We start from the raw sequence: 9,060 nt of genomic DNA, 5'->3' as shown, positions 1-9,060 counted from the left end.
AAAATTAAATTTATATAAATATTATTAAAAATAATTTTTTTAACATATATTTCACACAAAGTTTGATTTTTTATAAAAATAAAAATTTAATATTTTTAGTTGTTTAATTTATATTTACAACAAAATAATAAAAAACAAAAAATAAACAATATTATTATTATTTCTTTAATATTTTTAAATATCTAAAGAAATTAGTCTCCTTGAAAAAGAGCAAATATGTGAGAGGCTTTAAGTCATATATAGTATCATTGCTAATTTTTATTTTTGGAGAAGCCAGTTTCTATCTAATATCCATTTTAATTTTTTAAAGTTTAAATTGTATATATAATATGGAAGATGCTATGGTGCTGAAAGAAAGATCTTTCACCAACTGCGGAGAGTGCATGTTACATTATGGTGACTATATGTGTCTCGTTGAAGTGTTCATTATGGTTGGAGGCGCTACAGTTAAAAATAGGCAGTTCAGGAGAGAATTTCACGGTTCAGAAGATTTGTGTCAGATTCTCTTATTAACAACGAGATTAAAAAAAGTAATGAATTTGGTTTAGAAAAATAAGTATAATATAATAGTAACGAAATTTTTTTGTTCTGATGTTTGGACTGGATAAATGTAAAAATATTGTATGGATCATAGATTATTATGGACAAATCAATCAGAGTTGGATTTTTTTGTCTCAAAAACATAGAAAAAAAATTTATTTTAATGTCCAAAAATGATAGGTATGTAATTCAATTTTTGAAAACAATAATAGTTAAACAATTTATTTGGCCTTGAAGGTAATTAATAATTGTAAATTATAATGAGTATCAGAATAATTGTTTAAAAGCATGGTAGTTTATTATGATATTTTAAAATATATATGTATATTTTTTATATAATAATTTAATTATATTTATTCGTTTAGATAATTATTTCTGTGATGAATGTATAAGATTTTTTATTATAATATATAATTAAATAGATGTATAAAATTTTTATTTTAACAATATCTTAAAATTGAATTAAAAAATATATAAAAATTAGTTATTTTAAAATGAAAACAAAAAAATAATTGTAATATAAGTTTTTATTATTTCATATAAATATATTTTTTATATATATATTTTTTTATTTATATACAATTCTAGTTTCACGTTATAAATACTAGCATATCAACCGACACAAATATTTTAAGAGAATTCACTCTTTTTATTATTAAATGTGTATAAAATTAAATAAAAATAAATTTTTTTAGCATGACAGGTTATTTGTATTTTAATTAAAATGTATAATAAGTAGTTTAGGTTATAAAAATTAAAAACAAATATATTTTTGTAAATTATATATAACGAATAGTTTTCTAAAAAATGAAACAATTTAATAGTTCTTTTTAATTTTTTATTCATATCTTTTCTTCATACAAAATTAACCAAAAATGTTGACATAGTCCAACCTCCTTTTCATGGTCTAATTAATCTTTACTGTTGAACTTGATATCTTGGTGTCTAGGTTCATATTGTAAATAAATAAATATTATAATTACTTTGTTAACATAAATTGATTAGCATTGTTTAATGTAATGTTTTACTGAAATCTACGTTACATCTCTTCTGAAGTGTAGGACCTATATCTAAACCCTTAAAGTACATGCTGTAGCTACGGAGAAGTTGCTCACGCATCAACAACACACTCCAGCTTGACACGTTTTCACCAGCATGTGCGGAGAAATCTATGTCTCAGCACTAGAAAATTTTTCATATAATATATACCGCTTATCAATATATATTGTATGGAAAGTATTCCCGTATAAAAATGCTCGGAGACGAAATTTGGTATGGCAAACATGTGGACCGTACAGATATAAATTAAAATATGTTGATGGTTCAAATAGAAGCATTGGTTAATAATGTAGAATATAGTGCGTAGGATTCATAGTGCGAGATAAACTGATTGGCATAGTAATTCGTTGTGGCATTCACGTGAAGTAGTCGGATTCCAAAGCTGGATGTAATGTCGGCTGGAGCCGTCTGGCTTGTTGTAGGACTCAGCTGAAAATTTTTTTTGGTACACATACAGGCCTGATGTTGGACCAATTGTAGAATAATGTTATGTAATTCGATTTTTAAAATATGTAACTTGTGTTTAGTTTTTATTCTAGTGTTTTCTTTTGTTGTGATTAAGCCCGTTTCTATCATGTAAAATAAATAATGTAGAGAGGCAAAATGTTGAGGATGAATGCAACAGTAGAGAATGGAAGTAGTTGCCTGTATTGGATAACGTAATAATTTTATATTAGTTATGTATTTTATATCTTGTGCTAAAAAAATGATGGATATAAAAATATTTTTGTTAAATAAAATGAATTTTTAATAAATGAATAATATTTTATATATGAAATGATAGTATTAAATTAAGTGTTATTATTTCTTTAATGCAAAGTAATTGTCTGTTTTTGATACGTGTAAATTAAAAAAAAAATCCTATTTTGTTGATTTTATAGAAGAAAAGTGTTGATTAGGTGAAAAATACACAATTTTACTTGTGAAGTAGTATATTGTTATTCGTATTGTCGCGGATCAATTACGCTTTTCTACATGGATCGATGTTATTTATAGAAAGGTATTAATTCATTATGTTTAATTTTTTATATTAGACAATTATTGGGCATGATATTGGTTTTTTAGAATAAATAGTTATCTTTCGTTGTTGTCTTCATTGAGAAGAAAAGTAATATAAGCGAAAGTATGGTTAGTGGGAAGCCATTCCAAGGCTGCATGGTGTGGGTAGTGGAATTTATTTTAATGATGTAACAACTAAGGTAGAATGCATGATTAAAAAGTAAATTAACTGCATGAAAAGGTAAGTAACATTAGTTCATTAACAAGAGTACAATGCGATATGGAAAGGATTGCTAAGGCATTTGCAATGGCGGATAAGTTTACTGGAATCGGCACTTGGAAACATCACGAGCGGCGGTGTTTGGGTGCAGGTCTGGCGCCTAGACCATCCATCATGGGTTACTATAACTGGCATCGTTGTCGCGATGATGTCAGAGCTGTTCGAGGTCGAATATACATTCGTGGAGTGCATCCTTGGTGTCAGGGACATCGTTAAGCCTAGATTGCAGGGAGCAAAGCTCTTGGGCCAAGTTGATGTACTTTGTCTTCCACGTCTCCAAGAGGTCATAGTTGTAGTCGTCGACGAATGTGTCAAGAACCTCGGATAGGGCACGAAGGAATAGCCTAGCTGCGTCCTCGAGGCTTGTGTCGATATCGTAGGCGTATCTGCCATACACCACCAAGGCATCTGTTGCTCTGGAAGGGACGACGGAGGCGAGGTGTCGATAACATCTCCGGTCATGTGATGTTGTCTGCCTAATGATTCTGTATATTGGAGGAGGAATATCTAATGAGTCACAAGCCTTTCTCACCCAGTCCCTCATGCTTACCGCCAACAAAGGCTCGCGATCTGGCTTTTTAGGGACCATCTCGTTGGCTGAAGGGAAAGAATATGGATTGGCAAGTAAAGGTAAGTAGGTGCACGGGAGTTGTTATGTGGAAAGAGAAACACAATGGGTTAGGGTACCTACGACGGAGTTGTACTGGTGGCAGCTGGTGTCCCTTGAGGTTGTACGTAACGTTTATGCAAAGCTCTCAATGCAACCATTTGGGAAACATGGTAGTCGTCCATAGCCACGGGTTCAGGTGCAAGATCGTTATCCAGCCGCCACTTTCCATGCTCACGGTCGCCTCTACCAAAGTATACCAGCCATGCCTCATCTGCTTCGTCCATTGTATCGTAAGTCCTTCAAACACTGTTCTCGTAGTCTTCAATCTGGACATGGATGTCTTCAATAGTGGTATATATGCTAGGCATCCATCCCTCGAAGACACAGTGATAGTATGGGGATAATCTAGAGTCCATTGAAGGGGTCGATGGATAAAAGATTTTGGAAAAAGCCATTGGTATAGTATGGTTAAGTAGTAAATGGTAAGGGTTGCACTATTTTGGGCAAAAATGGGAGGATTGGGATTCAAATATATTCTTTTTATTTTAGTTGGAGAGGATGTGAGACTATGAAGGTGTAGAGTAAGTGGGAGGAGAATCCTATGCGAATTTCTTGCGGTAGTTTCGGTTAGTCAGATAATTAGAGCTATAAAAAAGAATGGTTGCATTTGGGTTAACCCATGGAGGCGATGCCGACATTGTTACCTAGCACCAATTTATGATCGGACTGTCAGGAACAAAGTGGTATGAATGGTTATGATCTTCAAATCAATTACGTAAGGAACATAGGTAATTTTTCCAATTTGTTGGTAACATAGCAATATTGTCCGTCATGGACATTGGAGGGAGTGATGAGTCTCATCATAGAAATAGCCAATGCAAGGAAAGATAATCATATGGATTAGATGAGATTAATATGCATCAGAAAAAATAAAATTCAGAATCAACGGTTGAGGATATCCTCGTGATATGTTGCCAAATATGTCATTTCATGTCGACTGTGCAGAAAATGGTCCCTGCAATCATTCTTTCAAGTCACGTGCCAGTCAGACTATTGAAATGATGATTTGGGGTCTACTCCTAGTTTCGGTGAAGGTATTACTGCAGGAATCAGTTTGCGAGAAAAGGTGTTTCTCACCATGCCTTTAGGACTTGATGCGGGAATGTAATTTTGGAGTCCTTCACACTCATTCACAGTTTGCAAGTGCAATAGAAGGAAGTGAAAATGATAATTAACTTGGAAAAAAGAAAATATACAGCTAATACTTGAAATACATATGAGTTGTCTAAATTATTTAGCCTAAAGTATCAACAGTAATTGAGGAGGAAAAGTTTCCAAAAAAAATTAAAAAAAATTAGTATTTTCTAAAACCAAATTTTATATCTTGATTTTTTGAAATTGTTATTCTTTTTTTTATATGGGTAAGTTTATGTATTGTGTCGAGAGGGTTGCAAATTTTGTTGAAGTTCGCCTACTCCATTAACTGATTTAAATTAATGTTATAAAAATGGCTGCGTGCGCAGCAGCACCAACTATGAGAAATCCACCAATCCACATGTGATGTGTGAACAATGATAGTTGAGTCCCATAGTCGGTAGCTAGGTATGGATAAGGAGGCATAGTTGTCTCAACTTTAAGAAGATTAAAATAACAAGAGAGGTTTAATTTATAATTCTTTAGTAGTCACCAGATTAATAAATAGTGTAAAAAAATTATAATTTTTAATTTAGAAATAATACGAGGACATTAATATTTCATTCTAAAGTTACTAATTTTAATTAGTTAATTTTTTTTAAATCGAATAAACATAACTAATCATTTGAGAACAAAATTATGACTACGTTTATTTTTATGAAATTAAAGGAAATCATTAATTTAGATAACATGTGTAGAATTTTTAAGTTAAATAAATGATAAGTTAAATTTTCATATTATGTGAGTTAAATACTGAATAAAAATATATCAATACGATCCCAAATGTACGAAAATATGAGCATGTTTGTCGCACCAGAGGATGAACTTGTTAGTTTCCGTGATGTTTGTTGATGAAGTGGGCAAAGTTTAACAAAAGCTGCATGTTTGCTGATACAGTGCGCGAACTTGCACGAACTCATAAAAAAACTGTTAAAAAACAAAGGTGAGAAATTTGTTTTAGGAGAAATTTTTTTATAGATATTTTACTTGTTTTAAGTAAAAAATTTAATACTTAATGCCATATTTGTTGAAATCCTAAGTTAAATACGAATATTGATTTTTGAAATAGAGTAAATGTATTTTAAGTTTTTCGTATCTAAAAATAATATTCTATAAATTTTAGAATTATTTAGATGGATAAGTTATAGTGAGAATAGAATTATTTAAGATGGATTGAACTAAGTACTTAAATACGAATGTAAAAATATTATATTCAATTCTCAATAGTCAACCTCTCATTGAATTTTTGTATGTTCAAAAGATTTTTGAAGAAATTAGGTAATTTGTAGGTATGTAATTTTTTGTAAAAATTTAATTAATTCAAGATATTTATTGTTGTTCATAAAAAAATAAATTGAAATGACAATTTAATATTTCTGTAATCTTAAAGTATTATTTATTTATCTTTCTAGCATTCTTTATCATGCAATTATTACATTAATATAATTTAATCCAATAAATTTATTTATCATTATTTGATTGAATAAAATTTCTATTTTATCTAAAATTTTTTGAATTTCTCAACCTCAAACTCATCCATGTTAAATCATTAGGAAATATAACGGAGAGCGCGAAAGCATCCCTTCATTCAAGAGCATGATTGAGATCAGAGAGCCTGGCTACTGTGGTTCTTTGATCGTCGTTAACCAAAAATTTTTGTATCCTTGACATGGCTAAATCACAATTCCACCGTGGGAAAAGAGCTACGGAGGCGAGTTTAATGTCTTTGAGATCAAAATCCTGAAGTCTTATATTTGAATGTCACATTGATTAAACCCTAAAACTAAAATAAAAATAGTATCTATAGTTTTAATCTCATTTATCCAAATAAAAAATAATAACGACTTACTTAATTCTAAATTATTAATCCATAAACCCCAAATCCAACACCAAAAATCCGAAATACTAAATCATAAACCCTAGATGCAAGAGCGTGAATCGTAAATCTTGAACACTAAATCTTGTATCCTAAATCACAATACCTAAACCTTAAATGGATAATTGTTTCCTAAAACAATAATGTACCGATGAGCTATAACGCAAAAGGCATAGTTGTTTCATACTCACTTAAAAGTCACAGGTTCGAGTATCCCTATGGCGTGAAAAAAAAACTGCAAAAAAATTTGTTTTAACTTTTGTTAACTTTATCCATATTTAAAATAAAAATAATTTTTTATAATAAAAAACCGTTAAAAAGAATGTTATTTTCTTGTCATGAAATGTTGCTTATCTAAATATCTTCTAATAAATTATTCTTTTATTAATTGCATTGTCTTCTTGACAAAGTCTTGTTGAAACAAATTTAATCATTCATTTTTTTTAAGAAACCTTTCAATATTTTCTAATCGTTACATTGATTTTCTTTGACAAATATGTTTTTGTTTAACTATTAATTTTTTGATGTCAATATGTATTTTTTTAACAATAACTCAAAAATTCTTACTACTGTGTAGTACAATTTTTATATATTTATATCGAAAAATAATTTTATCAATAATTTTTTATTTAATATTAAAATAATATATACTGATATTAGAAAATTAATTGAAAAATATAACTATAATTGTTAACGAAAATTTTGGTAAAATCAGAATTTAATAGTTAAATACTAAATTTTATTAGTATTATTATTACTATTATAATTATCATAATTTTTACTAGCACTGGATGCTTTTATTATTATTATTATTATTATTATTATTATTATTATTATTATTATTATTATTATTAAGAAGGAAAGACATGCTAGGTTTTATATACCACACACATGAATCTTGGGCTTTGATATGGTAGTGTTTTTCTCCGCTAAAAGAAAAAGACGAAACCTAAAATGATCAAAGGAATGGTCCATGCAAGACAAATTAAAAATAAAATAAGTTTATTTGACTTGCTTCAAATTGCTACAAGAACTGAGTAACACTTCCCCCACTTAGAGGGCAATCAAAAGACGATGTGAGTTATAACATCAGATGGCACATGTTGATAATATATAGGGGTACTAACATCACTTGAACCTGCAATTTGCAGGTTTAAAAACTTCTTACTGGACAAGTAGGGGCACCTACTGTTCCCAAACTACCTTTTGAATACATACTACGTACTTTCATCCCACCTTTTCCATAGTCCCAGTACAAATGAAGTTAGTTTTGTAATGATTTTCTTTTCGTCAGCTTAGTTTCTTGTTCACTTAGACAACTTGTCCAGTAACCTTCTAACAACGAATCATGGAAGGATTGGAATGCTTTTCACCCGACTTGCAGGAGTATTTTCCAGCGGAAGGGTATGGATACTACTTTAGTTTGTTTTGTGATCAGTATATTGTGAAACGGTGGTCACCTGTGGCTTGCTTATGGGATGATACCATGTTTTATGTTGTAGGAATGATCCATTGCTGAGCATAACCGCTACGTCACCACCGGCGCACATGAATGTGGAGGATCAGAAATGAACCTGGAGCTCACAATCAACGTCTTGAGTCCCTTCTCCATTATATCATTTGTGAAGTAGGAAGAAAATAATAAATCTTTTGTTTCTTTAGCAGGGAACATTAATAGTGACGAAAAGTTAATTTACTAATTTTTTTCGGATATTTCTTAGGGATAGAAACCGGTTGACCTGGTGGCAGATCCTCCAACCAAGTCGTCAACCGAAGATGTTGAAACCGCAATAGAGCACCGACTAAGGGAGTTGATTCAAGTAAGCACCTTTTTCTTATTTGAATGACCTATTGAAGTATGCATGGTAGTGTGGGTGCACTATGGTATGCCGCAATGCTTAATGAAGCCATGAAGTATGCCTTAGAGGTTTGAGATGTGGAAAATAAATTGAAATGTGGCCCTACTTATTTCTAATCCCTTGTATTATTTATTCATGTATTTATTAGGATTTATCCCTTTTATACCTGACATGTGTACTGCGTTATACGGGGTAGTCAACAGAGGAGAAGTTGCGCAAGCTAGATGGTCGCATGCAGGAGATAGAGAATAAGGCAACCTTTGCGGAAGGTGTTCTTCTCCAGATTTTTCAGAACACCAAACGTGACAAGGAATACCACCATTCCATAGTGATACCCAAACCAGGTGGAGGCCCATATGAGTTTGGAAGCTGAACTTTTAGTCATAGTCATCCATGCCAGACACTGACAACACTAACCCAGCTGAGGTCATCAATAGAGAAGGGTAAGAGTCTTAAAAACAACCCCAAGGGTCTCCGTAAGAGTCCATCGAAGGAGCACTCCATGTTTAAAGTTTTTATGCCCGACTCCCCTACAGATGAGCCTGACGTGGTCATCGATGAGGCTCGGTCGACACCGCGCCAATGCACTGCTTTCCCTGTGATGGCTCCACCCCCAGCGAATGTGGGATATTGATCGGTTGGA

The sequence above is a fragment of the Arachis duranensis genome, chromosome 2, assembly GCF_000817695.3.
Source record: "Arachis duranensis cultivar V14167 chromosome 2, aradu.V14167.gnm2.J7QH, whole genome shotgun sequence".
In the NCBI taxonomy this organism is placed as follows: Eukaryota; Viridiplantae; Streptophyta; class Magnoliopsida; order Fabales; family Fabaceae; genus Arachis; species Arachis duranensis.
This window is presented reverse-complemented; position numbering follows the sequence as displayed.